The sequence below is a fragment of the Grus americana genome, chromosome 8 (genome assembly GCF_028858705.1).
Source record: "Grus americana isolate bGruAme1 chromosome 8, bGruAme1.mat, whole genome shotgun sequence".
Lineage (NCBI taxonomy): Eukaryota > Metazoa > Chordata > Aves > Gruiformes > Gruidae > Grus > Grus americana.
The window spans coordinates 14,965,621-14,977,236 of record NC_072859.1 but is presented as its reverse complement, the minus strand read 5'-3'; positions in this window follow the sequence as shown (position 1 = coordinate 14,977,236).

Below are 11,616 nucleotides of genomic sequence, written 5' to 3'. Positions count from 1 at the left end.
TCATCCTGTTCGGATGAACTGAATGAATAAATTTTCCCAATTCCACTTCAAAATGTTTCTAAAATGTCCCTCTTCCAAGATATACTGGTATGCATCACATTACTGATATGCCTCTCAGATCTCTCATGTCCTGTTTATGTATAATTGAAGTATAGCAGTTGATAATACAATTCTGGGATTATTTTCAGGATTTGGTTTCCAGTGGGTATAAAAATCCAGTTTGGAATATTTCTGAGGGCAACTATTACTGGTTAATATAGTGACAATGGTATGAGAAAAGTAAAATAACATTTTCATTGTTTAATTTTCAGTTGGGAAATACTATGAGTGCAAAGAATGGATAAAGGTTTCCCAATCATCTCAATTGTTTATTTACTCAGCTACTTGAGTAGTTCATATTGGTGAATTATGACTCAGTAATAAAAGCAGCAAGAAACTGAAAACAAAATATATATGCTTTTAAATGTCTCTGGCAAATTGTTTGATATGTAATAGTTTGGTCATTTGATGTCCATGAAATATTGTAATCATATAGTATATTTTATAATCAGCACAGATTCAAATATCTAGTAAACCAGTAATAACTTAGAAAAATAAAGGCAGAAAGAACAATGCTGTAAATGCTAAAGCAACTTAATTGCTGAAAAGCTGGCACTACATCAACCTAATACTTTCTGAGTCAAGCAGATTTTATGGTTAATAACCTAATGCTAGCTCCAAAATACCATGTCCAGGTGAGAGTAGTACCAGAGGATATAAGGCTCCCACTGGCCTACAGGGAGCATGTCTTCTTCAGGAGCTACTTTTCTGACTTTTTCCCTGACTGCTGCTGCCCCTACATTTGCATCCTCATCAAAAGATATCTGGACAGTACAAGTTGCTACAGAAACACCAAAACACATTGTAATAAATACATTTATGACTCTTTCAAAGACCTTACACTAGGCAAAATAAGAAGCATCAGCCACTTTCTTCATACACTTATCATAGACTCATAAAAGGGATGATTATGGGAAGATAAAATTGTGGTCTCAGGCAGAAAGTATGTCTTCAAAATAATAACAACAACATTCAGAAATATGGAAAAACCAAACAAGACAACCAAAGAATTACCCAGAAGACAACAAAATAGGGAAATCTCAAGCACCTAGCAATGCCTAACCAAAAGTCACTAAAGCTGAAATTCTCTGAAACTGCTACAGTGGATTCTTCCATAATATATTATTTTTATTATCATCATAATTGGTTTTATTAGAGGAGGAAGAAAAAAATAAATCTCATTATTCTCAGGAAATGCAAGCAGAGTATTTTTCTGTTATCAAAGTACTGTTATCAAATCCAGAAACTCAAAATCCATCCAGAGTAGGTAACAACATCTACAGGATGTGATTTTACTTCACAGAAAAGGGTTGTTGAAGAAAAGTGTGCTCTCTTAGTTAAGTTGCCAACAAATACTTTTTAATTATAGGCACAGAGAAGCAAAAAATGAAACTCTTCTGCTTTGACAGCTTAAATAATCATTGGCTAAGCTGAAGAAGAAAAGGCAAAATTTCCCTATTTCTGGGAAATCAGTTTCTAGACACAAAAAGATATAAACATAGGAGGCCATATCCGCATGCTGGAAAAATGGTAATCAAGTCCTTCATCAGATAACATGAAATAGGAAATAACTCTGATCCAGCTCTCAGTAAATTAAACTGGACAGCTGCCATTAACTTTACTGGAGTTGGATCTTTACCAGAGGGATTACTATACTGAGCAATCAGATAAATTTAACTCAGCGAGTATAGGCAAGGGCAGGGTTAGCCAACAAGTATTATTAAAGGAAGTACAGATCTGCCAAGAAATTAAAACATTTCTTAAAACTTGCTCTTCACCTAACTTCAAACACGAGCCTTCTATGTATTTTAAGAATAATATGTACTTTACTGTTGCTCCTACTATACTCAGCATCAACCTGCAAACAGGACAATGAGTATCAAGTTTGCTTATTTTCAGAACTGGCTGTTCTGTTGGAAAACAAATAGAGATCAGGTGACAAGTTTTAGCAGTTGATCTCAAGAGTTCAGATAATCTAGCTTTTTATTCAAATGGCACAGAGGAGGATGCTGGGGATAAAAATAGGTGATGCATGTAGATTCACAGTGAGATCAAGTATTATAGCATCAACTGGAAGAAATTCTGACATATGCAGAGCATAACTAAGACTGGAATGTAACAAGTATTATAAAAATATTACTAATGCCAAAAGAGATCAAAAGAATTAAGTACGGGGATGTAAATATGTGTTTTCCAATACATGTAGCAATCAAAAGAGACTTTTCTCAGCCTTTGATGGACAAGGAAAAAACAATTGTGTTTCTCAGAAGGGAGTTTGGAAATACTTGAACACATCATTTTTGGCCTGGCATCAGAAAATACAAATGTCCTCCAGGAAACTGAAACTGACTTCAGACTTTTCTGGAACGTAAGAAAAGAAAAGCATTTCACTGTGCTAGGCATTTGCTTTAGCTCATACTTCCACAATCCTGTTAAACAGCTATATGATAAACTTCAATTAATTTCCTCTAGACAAAAGAAATAACAAATTCTTGATACCTTAATGAATTATTTGAACAAAACACACATTATGCAACATGTTAGTTATCCAACATTTCTAACCCTCTTCCTGCATTTTTAGTGTACTTCTGTCTCATGGAGGCTATTAGAGGAAAGCTGAAAGGGTAAACATCATGCAGAATTCGGTCTCTTAAAACCTTCACCACTAGTTTTGTGATTTATGGCCAAGGACCTATGGAGAAGAGGGCTAGTCCTTCTCTTTTGGCAGAGGAGATTTATAAAAAAAAAAAAAGTAGAAGGAAACTCATCTGATTTGACATTCTGTTTCCTGTGTCAGCAATAAAATGGTTCATGGTGCTTCATCCCAATACCTGCATCTAGAGCCATCATCTGGGATTTCTGCTAAAATACCCAGTGCTGGAGTAATAACTTCTATACAGAACCCCAACACAGAAACATATGCAACATTACTGAGCATCTTTCTGTCCCATCAGCTTGAGAGGGCAGAATCCTGTGGAAGGCATGGCATTCGAGGGGGGAAGACGCAGCTAAGTCTGACTCAACAATTCTACAGCCTCTGATCATAGAGATATTACAGCAAGTTCATACTTAGGTCCCCCATTCAAACTGCAGCTGTCACCCATCTCATGAAAGATCTCTGGGATGCATACTGCATGTCTGAGCATAAGAAAGCCTCTTACAGAGTTTCTGATGCTTTACAGAAGCAGCTGGGATGAAGAACTTTCACCCTATGCAAAAGGCATCTAATATCTCCACAGTATGATCATGCCTAAAGAATAAAAGCAAGAGGAATGTGCTATAATTCAAACAAGAACTTTCTCACAGGCAAAACATTCTGAGTTGACAAAGAAGGAATGCCCTTCAGGCACCACATCCAAGGTGCCACCTTTAATACGTATCAATATCTTGATCAAGTAACTGAGAAAACATGAACCTTGAGGACATGTATGAATACTGCTGACTATATGGCTTAGACAGCAGGTAACGATCTACCAGCCTCCAAATTGTCAGTTCTCAGCAACCTCAATAGCCTGCTACATGGGTTGTATACTGTCTGTCTTTCCTCAGTGCCTACTGGCTTTTTTGTTTCCAGCGCTTCCCTGACCTTTTGCTTTGCCTAACTCCCTCCACCTTTTTTCTCATCACCTGACAATAATACAACCTCTACCTAGCCCCCAAGAGGGGGAGGAGAGCATCACTGACTCCCTATAATTTTCATCTCCAGATGGGAAGGATGAGATCTACATGCAGATCTATTTAAAGGGTTGTGGCTCTTACAGGAATTGTAACTTTGTTCCTAGCTACAAAAAGAACACCAACGCATTACCCTGTAACACACATCACAACTTAAATTGTACTCCACATCTAACTTGTCATCTACTGAAAAAAAAGGGAAAAAAGAAACAACTTAAGAAAGTTTTATTATCTGCTTCTTTTCCTTTTCTGGAATTTCTTAAATACTCTATATAAAAATAAATGCATCTACTTCTTTCTTTATCTTTCTCAGGCACCAGCTCCCCAGCTATGACACTTCCTGTTTGGTTAGTCTGAAGGCATTCAGAATCTACAAAATATGCCAGATAAAATAATACAGAAGTATGATAACTTGCATACACTACAAAATAGCTAATTTCTTATCTTCTTCTATTCAGAGGCATCGTCTATTGCACTTCACAGAAGGAAAAAGAAGTTAGTCTAAAAAATAGATGCCACTAGAGAAAAAGGTTCCTACTTCTTATCTTAGTCTTTGTTGCTAGCAAAAAACAAGCTGTGGAAATTCCAAGTATGATTTTAGTGATTCTGGATCTAAAAGTGAAACTGTTGAGTAGCCTTTAAATCCATATACTTTTTAGAGTGCCAAGTACTGTACTGGAAGTCAAACTTTATTAGTTTGGGTAGCTGAGCTTCTATTGTCTTCACAGTGACATATGTAAAAAAAAGTTTTCCTTTTGAAATATTCTCCAGTGTATATCAAGAGCCAAATTCAAACACAAGCTTTGCAGTATTCAAAATCTCTTCGGGAATTTTGAAGAGAGAGTTCAGATCTACTTTTACTTTGAGCCAAATATGCTGAGACATGTCAAAGTCTTTTGTTCTCATTGGAATTACAGCTTTTCAGACAAAACTCATTCAAAATGGTAAGAGTAAAAAAATAAAGTGGGATTGGGTCCAAGTGCAGTTGCTGGCTAGGACCTGGGATATGGCAAGATAAAGTCAGCTGAAAACATTTAACAAGAAATATGACTAAGTTCCTTAATTCCTCCAACACTCCACATGAAATTCCAATTCCAATAAATATCATTATGTACCTCAAAGGCCTGCATTTCACATGATCAGATGAAGAAAAGGGTGCAGAACTTTTTGACCAAGCTTTGCTATTACTAACCAGCAGCTGCTCTCCAAGGCACTTGTAGATCCTTGACTGTAGGAAAATGGAGATCAGTCACTTCCCTATCTCCTACCTCCTTCCTGCTCTTCAGTCATGAGGTACATGTATGTCCCTATGGACCCAGAAAGACAAAGGGGAATGATGAGAGCAAGGTCTGTAACAGACCATTCCAGCTGGAACAAATGCAGAACTTGGATTCTCCTAGACAGGCTACTGACAACTGCACTGCTACTAATTGATTATCTTTAACTTGTCTATTACAGACTATATTCGTTATTCTCTCACAATGGTTCATATTCTGAAGAGCTGTGTTCAGCAGTATAGATGTTATTTTTGCTGCACCGTGTTATAGAAATGTTATCTTTGTAGTCCCACAGTGGACTGGCTCACTAACAGGTGGAAATATTGCACAGATATCAGAAAGGAATTAAATTACTTAACATTGCATGATTCAAGAATCATGATTTTTAAATCTTCCATAAGGGAGAGGATTACAGGGATTGCCCAATATTTTTTTTAATTTTTATTTTAAAAAGACACATAAAGAAATCTTCTTTTATCTAGATATTGCCACTTTTCCTTCTCTGGAAGTGGACTGAAAGTTTTAATGGAAATGACCCCCCAAATAGAAACAAGAAGGAACAAACTGATTTTTTCCATCAAGCCAAAATGATGAGTATCCAAGAGAAAGTATTTTGCAGTAGCAAAATATGTGGGTTTGTGTGTATGTACATATACTAACGAACTGAGTGACACAAAGCCAGCAGCAAGTCCATTAAGGATCTGGCACTTTTCCTTTATTTCTTGAACATGCTCTACCCTAAGTCAAAAACACGGTGTTTTGTTTCTTAGACTATTTCTCCTTAATTTTTTCCCCACAGAGTTAAGTATCATCTTAACCGCTTCCTTTGTAACACTTTCATGGAAGGAATATGCTAATGTAGGAATAGCTAAATAATAAAAACCATGGCCAGCTGAATTTTTCTAGACAAGAGAGAGTAAGAAAGATGCGAGTTGCTGGGATTTATTTGCCCTTTCAGACCATTACTTGGCTAAGCATCAAAGCCCCAGTCCTTGTTGTCTGATATAGACAAGTGAGCAAGAATGACTTTCATAGTTGTGTCACCCTATATCATAGACCTTGTTACTCTCTAGTGATAAGGGAGGCAAGTAGAGAAATTTGACACGTTTGAAGTTGCTGACAGGCAGGATAAAGCCTGTGCTGAATTAGCTTGAGAAATGTCTGACTTTCAACATTCCCATGCTTCTTAGCCAAGGAATCTCCTGAAATTTCCCAGAATTATATGTGAATACTAATTCATAAGGAACAGATAGTTTAATGACCCTTTTGGTTGGATAAATTTTGCCTCTATTGTCTTCATTTCTGACTATAATTAGCTCCATGGCATGAGGAACAGATATAAGTATCTCTCTTCCAACAGCTGAGCTCCAGACAGATGCTCTACCTATATGGTTTTCTGGCCAAGGTTCTCTCCCTGCTGAATGAAATCACTACTGACTGGGTCAGACAACCATGCAGCTACTGCTAGGGCTTTCACTTGGAAGCTGGGATATCCTAATGGGAAACAAAACATTTCTGTGAACCCCCAGCTTCTAAAAGATAAGGAAGACATGTAAATGTTGCATATGCGGTGTTGAATCCTTTTGTGGATCAAGGCCCAAATCCAGTTAAATTCTGGCAGGCTCATGACCTTGAGATTAGTCTTACCTCTGTAATGTCTTTCTGTATTCAGGATATCAAGTATCATGGTGACTTGGCATCTGCAAGACCACCATGATCAAGGCACAGGATTATCCAGGGGGATGTTCAAGGGTAAATTCATTAAGATTTTGAGCAAATTATCTTGCACTCAGATTCCTAGATATTTGAATGAATACAATACAATTATCTCACACTGAAAAGAAATGCTCTCTAGTAATTCTGTATTATTGATCTAAAGTGTTTGATATAAAACTATCAGCCTTTAAATGATTTATTATTACATTATATTACACTGATTCATCTGCTATGGTGCCAAGATTTAGCTGCTGACTTTGCTTTTCTTGCACTTTCAGGCATCTTGCGCCATGACTGTATTGAATTCTGTGGCATGAAGAGATGTTCATTCTACCTCTAAGGCAAGCATATGGATCCTGCTGTAGCTTATGGCTACAGAAGGTGTGTTTGTACAAAGCAATATATATTCTATTAGTAATTTAGGATCTCAGACAATTTAAGAAAAATTCTTTCCCTTTATCCTGCATATTGGATTTATTGAAATGTTTAATTTTTACTTATTTTTATATGCATTTTATTAATTGGAAAATTAATGTATAAAATTTATTTTAAAAGATGACTAGAAGGTTTTCATATTTAACATAAAGGAGGACAAATTTTCAGGTGGAGTCTATAGCACAGAATGACTAGAAGAATGAACAGAAATTTATCACAAGGTTGAAAAGTAAGCAGTGTGTTTAAAAACCCATAACTACCTGGGGGAAAAGCAGTTACCAATTTAATCTGCACTATTTATTAGTACCTACTAGATCATCATATTACTATTTTAATACAAGTGACAGCACTGCTTTCTAAGTTATCAAAAGGATTGGACAGTAGAGTTGAAAAAGACCACTAGTTTAGATTAAAGCTGCAGATTATTATAAATATTAATAATGAGTTGACAATTTTGCATAACATTCTTTGTAAAGTTAGTTTCATTTTTGTGAATTATCTGTAAACTTACCTTGATCTTTTATTTTCTTAGTCTTTATAAAATTTAATGTTTTAATGAATACATTTCATACTATGGTATTCATCTATTTGCGTCAGGACTTGTATTGTACAATATGCCATTTAAGATTCACTTTATCCTCCCAATCCTTTTTCAGATGACGAAAACTCAGACAACCAAGCTCGGTGCTTTCACTGACAGACACAACTCTCTACTGGGCTTGTCTGGGAAGAGCACTTTTCTGGCACATAGCTATAAAGCAAACTATTGTGAATAACTGGAAATCCTGGCAGGATCTAATTAGAAGAAATAGGACATAAAAACAAGCCAAGAAGTCATCTGCAATTTCTGGGTAATCTCATAATAACCAAGCTATATCAGTGGTAATAATTTCATAGCTACTCTTTAAGGTCACTGAAGGTAAAATGCTATGGAAGCCTAACTCGATATGTGATAGAGAAATTCCAGTTTTATCTTGGTTTTAATTGCTCACTGTCTCCCAAAAGAGAAATGTCTACATTATTCAAAGAGCTCTCTCAAGTACATGGAATTTCAAGAGCCTGGAGTGAAAGCGAGTATAGCCTGCATTGTCACATCTGGGTTTACAACACACAGGAGTGTTCAGTAACAGTGACAGCAGCTTCGTGCTTCCCAAATGAATATAAAGTAAGTGCCCAGGAGCCTAAGGCAGCTTTAAAATCTTGCTGTTAAAGAGGAACAAGATCTACCATTCCTGCCAATGTAATAGCGCTTTCCAGAGAGATAAATTTCACAGGCTCTTCTCTGAGAAATTTACTACTCAACATATGCATGAATGCCAGACACTGCCACTTCATAAAATTTCCAGGATCCACATAGTGGAAGGCTATTTAAAAGAGCAGCAAAACAAATTCTTACAAACACCGTAAGTCCTTCTTACTCTAAAACTTAAAATCCTTCCTCACAAACCCCAGCTTTCTGCTCAGGAATCACTTACAGTTGCTCCACAAAACATAATAAATCACGCAAATAGATAAAAGAACAAAAAAACAGAGAAAAAATGGAAAACAGGAAATGGATATTGATGAAAAATCTCTTCTGGAAACATTATTAAATAGTCTTAAATCTTCAGTAGCCCACATATTTTAGTAAAAATGTTTTATCTTCTCAAGTAGTTCAAATGGAAGGGCAAATGGTGCTACTGCATACAGTTCAGATAGTAAGAATATTCTCTATAATATTTTCTTTTATTCTTATTTTCATATATGATGTGTTTTGGGTTGGAGGTTACACTTTTTATCTTCTTACACCAAAAGGAACCTCCTTCATCCATAAATTCTGCTGCTGCTGTTTCTCCCTTACATTTATAACTATTTGCTTCTCATCTTCTCCATAATACATTACAAAAACGCAACTCTACACCAAAACTTTTGACATAAAGGTCTACTTTTGTAAGAGAAAGAAGTTTTTTTCCCAGTTAATTCAATATTCCTCTGAATCTTCGTAAGAATCATGGAAAGTAGGCCAGAGGATAGCTAGTACCCCAGATCTCACCCCACCCCACCCCCCACATTTACAATACTTCTGAATTCAAATCCTGTTTAAATGTGCTCATCAGTGTAGTTTCTTATAAGGAGAGAGAGATGGCATTATCCAGACTTTGACATACCACTGAGGTTTTGGTTTATTCAACTTAAATTTTTATCAGAATATCTAAACACTTGCAGTGGGTCAGTCAGAATTTTATTGAGCCAGAATCCCATCTCTGACACCAGCCAAAACCAGATGAAAAGAAAAAAGCTTGAGAATGGGGGAAGCACAAGTGATACAGTTAGTTACACAAGGACTGAGACATGGTTTCTATGCATGTAGTCTGTGGTTTTGAGAGTGTAATTCAATACAAGAAAAATCCTGTGAGTAAATGGAAAGAAATTTGAGAAATGTCTAAGAGATTTGGGAATACAAGTCTACTGACATGTAATCCTAAAGCTTGTAGCCTTTGAAAATCTTATCTTAAACAGTGTAGAAAAATAGAAATTAATAGTACTAATTAACATTAGTTCATTTAGAACTCAGGAATCACCTGCTCTGTTCTGCTACTCTAAAACCAACTCTGCTGCTCTATATAGCTCTTCTCTGCACTACTACTGCAAAATCTTTTTCTCCATGCAACTGCAAAACAATCTCAGTCATTCCTGAATCTAGAACGTCACTGAACTTCATCAAATGAGCTCTTCTGAGCATCCCAATTTCGCATAAAGACTCTGCCAAACTTTTACATTGCAAACAGCTGTTGCTGTCTGCCTGTTAATGCGTTACTCCCAGGCCATCTTACAGTCCTGTAAACATGTTTTGGCTGCCTCTACTGCATAGCAGCTTCTCCATCCACTGACTTTGCGCTACATGCTGTTACATAGCTGCTTGTTGGCATCCACCTCTAAAGGCAAGTTATTCCTAAGTTAAGCATGTCACCTTCTTACCGCGGTCTTCATTCTGGCCTAATCTAAACCCCAACAGACTCAAATAGAGAATCTTCTAAAGATACTATTAGACTTTGCATTGTTCCCTTCAGCTGTGTAATGACTTACTAATCGATTTCTTAAAATTGAAGGCATCACATTTACTACCACTAGAAACTGGAATGACTGAAAAACTAATGAGCTACTTTGCTGCCAAGGATCTGCATAACTGAAGTCACGAGGAATGAGATTCATAAGTACTTTATAGGGGACACCCTGCTATGACTGGCCACTCAGCCCAGGGCTCAAGCTCAAAGCATGGCTGTAGTTCAGAAGGCTGTCTTTGTCATACTACAGAAGTTTGGAAACTTTATCACAAAAAATAAACATCTTTATCTAAAGAGTGAAAGTTGGCTTTGCAACACAACTTGAAAAGACACATCAAAATTGATTTCAAAATACAAAGAGGTTTGTATTTAGGAATACAAAGAGAAAGGAAACTTATGAAATAGTAGATGTCTAAGGCATATATTCAAAATCACTTTCTTCTTCTGATGTGTTTCTTTCCATTCTCCTCTTGGGAGAAAATTGGCATTTACCTTTTTAGTTGCATTTATTATTACTCTTTAAGCACTTCTCAATTTTAGCAGAAAAATCTCCACCTTCTCCAAATAGACCATAGATGAAACCTTTCTATGGCTTCAGTCATTTTCAAAATCCCAATGTCACACAGGGGATAAAGAAAGAAACAGGATATCCAAGTAAAATATACAAAAATAGGAAGAAGTTTGTTTATGGAACGGCAACCAGAGTCCTGACATATACAATATTTTCATTGTTTTTTCCTTTGCCATAAGTTTTCTGACCCATCTGTTTTGTTTTTCTGGTTGATTTATTCATCAGCTTTTTCCATCACTATGGCAAAGGCAAATATCCTTTGGAAGGAAGACCATCTTCCCCCTTCCACACTTCCTCTGGGACAGAGAAGAAACAACATCGATTTATTGTCTTGACAAAGTTGGCCACCTGGACAGAGAGACCCATCGTTCTCAGGCCAGAAGTGCAAGACTATAGGATACCCTGGAAAAATCTGCCTGAGGAACAGGTCATTTGCCACATCAGCAGCATTTACTGTTGGTCCACTGTCTAACAGTGATAGGCAACAGCGGGTGCTTCAGCAGAAGACGAAAACTGCACATAACAGGCCAAGTTCATCATGCAGTCCTTTAAATAATTTCCTTATTTGCACAGAATAGCATGTCCCCTTAATTGAGGTATGACTTCCTTCTCTAGCTTGGCTTACTTTACCGCAAATACTATTCCTTCAACACTGAAAAACCACAAATCTTTTAAAAAAAGTCAAACCCCATGCAGAATAAACAATACATACTAAGAGCGGTAAATACTGGAGTGTATAAATTCAGTAAAATTCCTGCATTTTATCTCTGAAAACAGCAAGAAACTTCCTGAAAGTTTC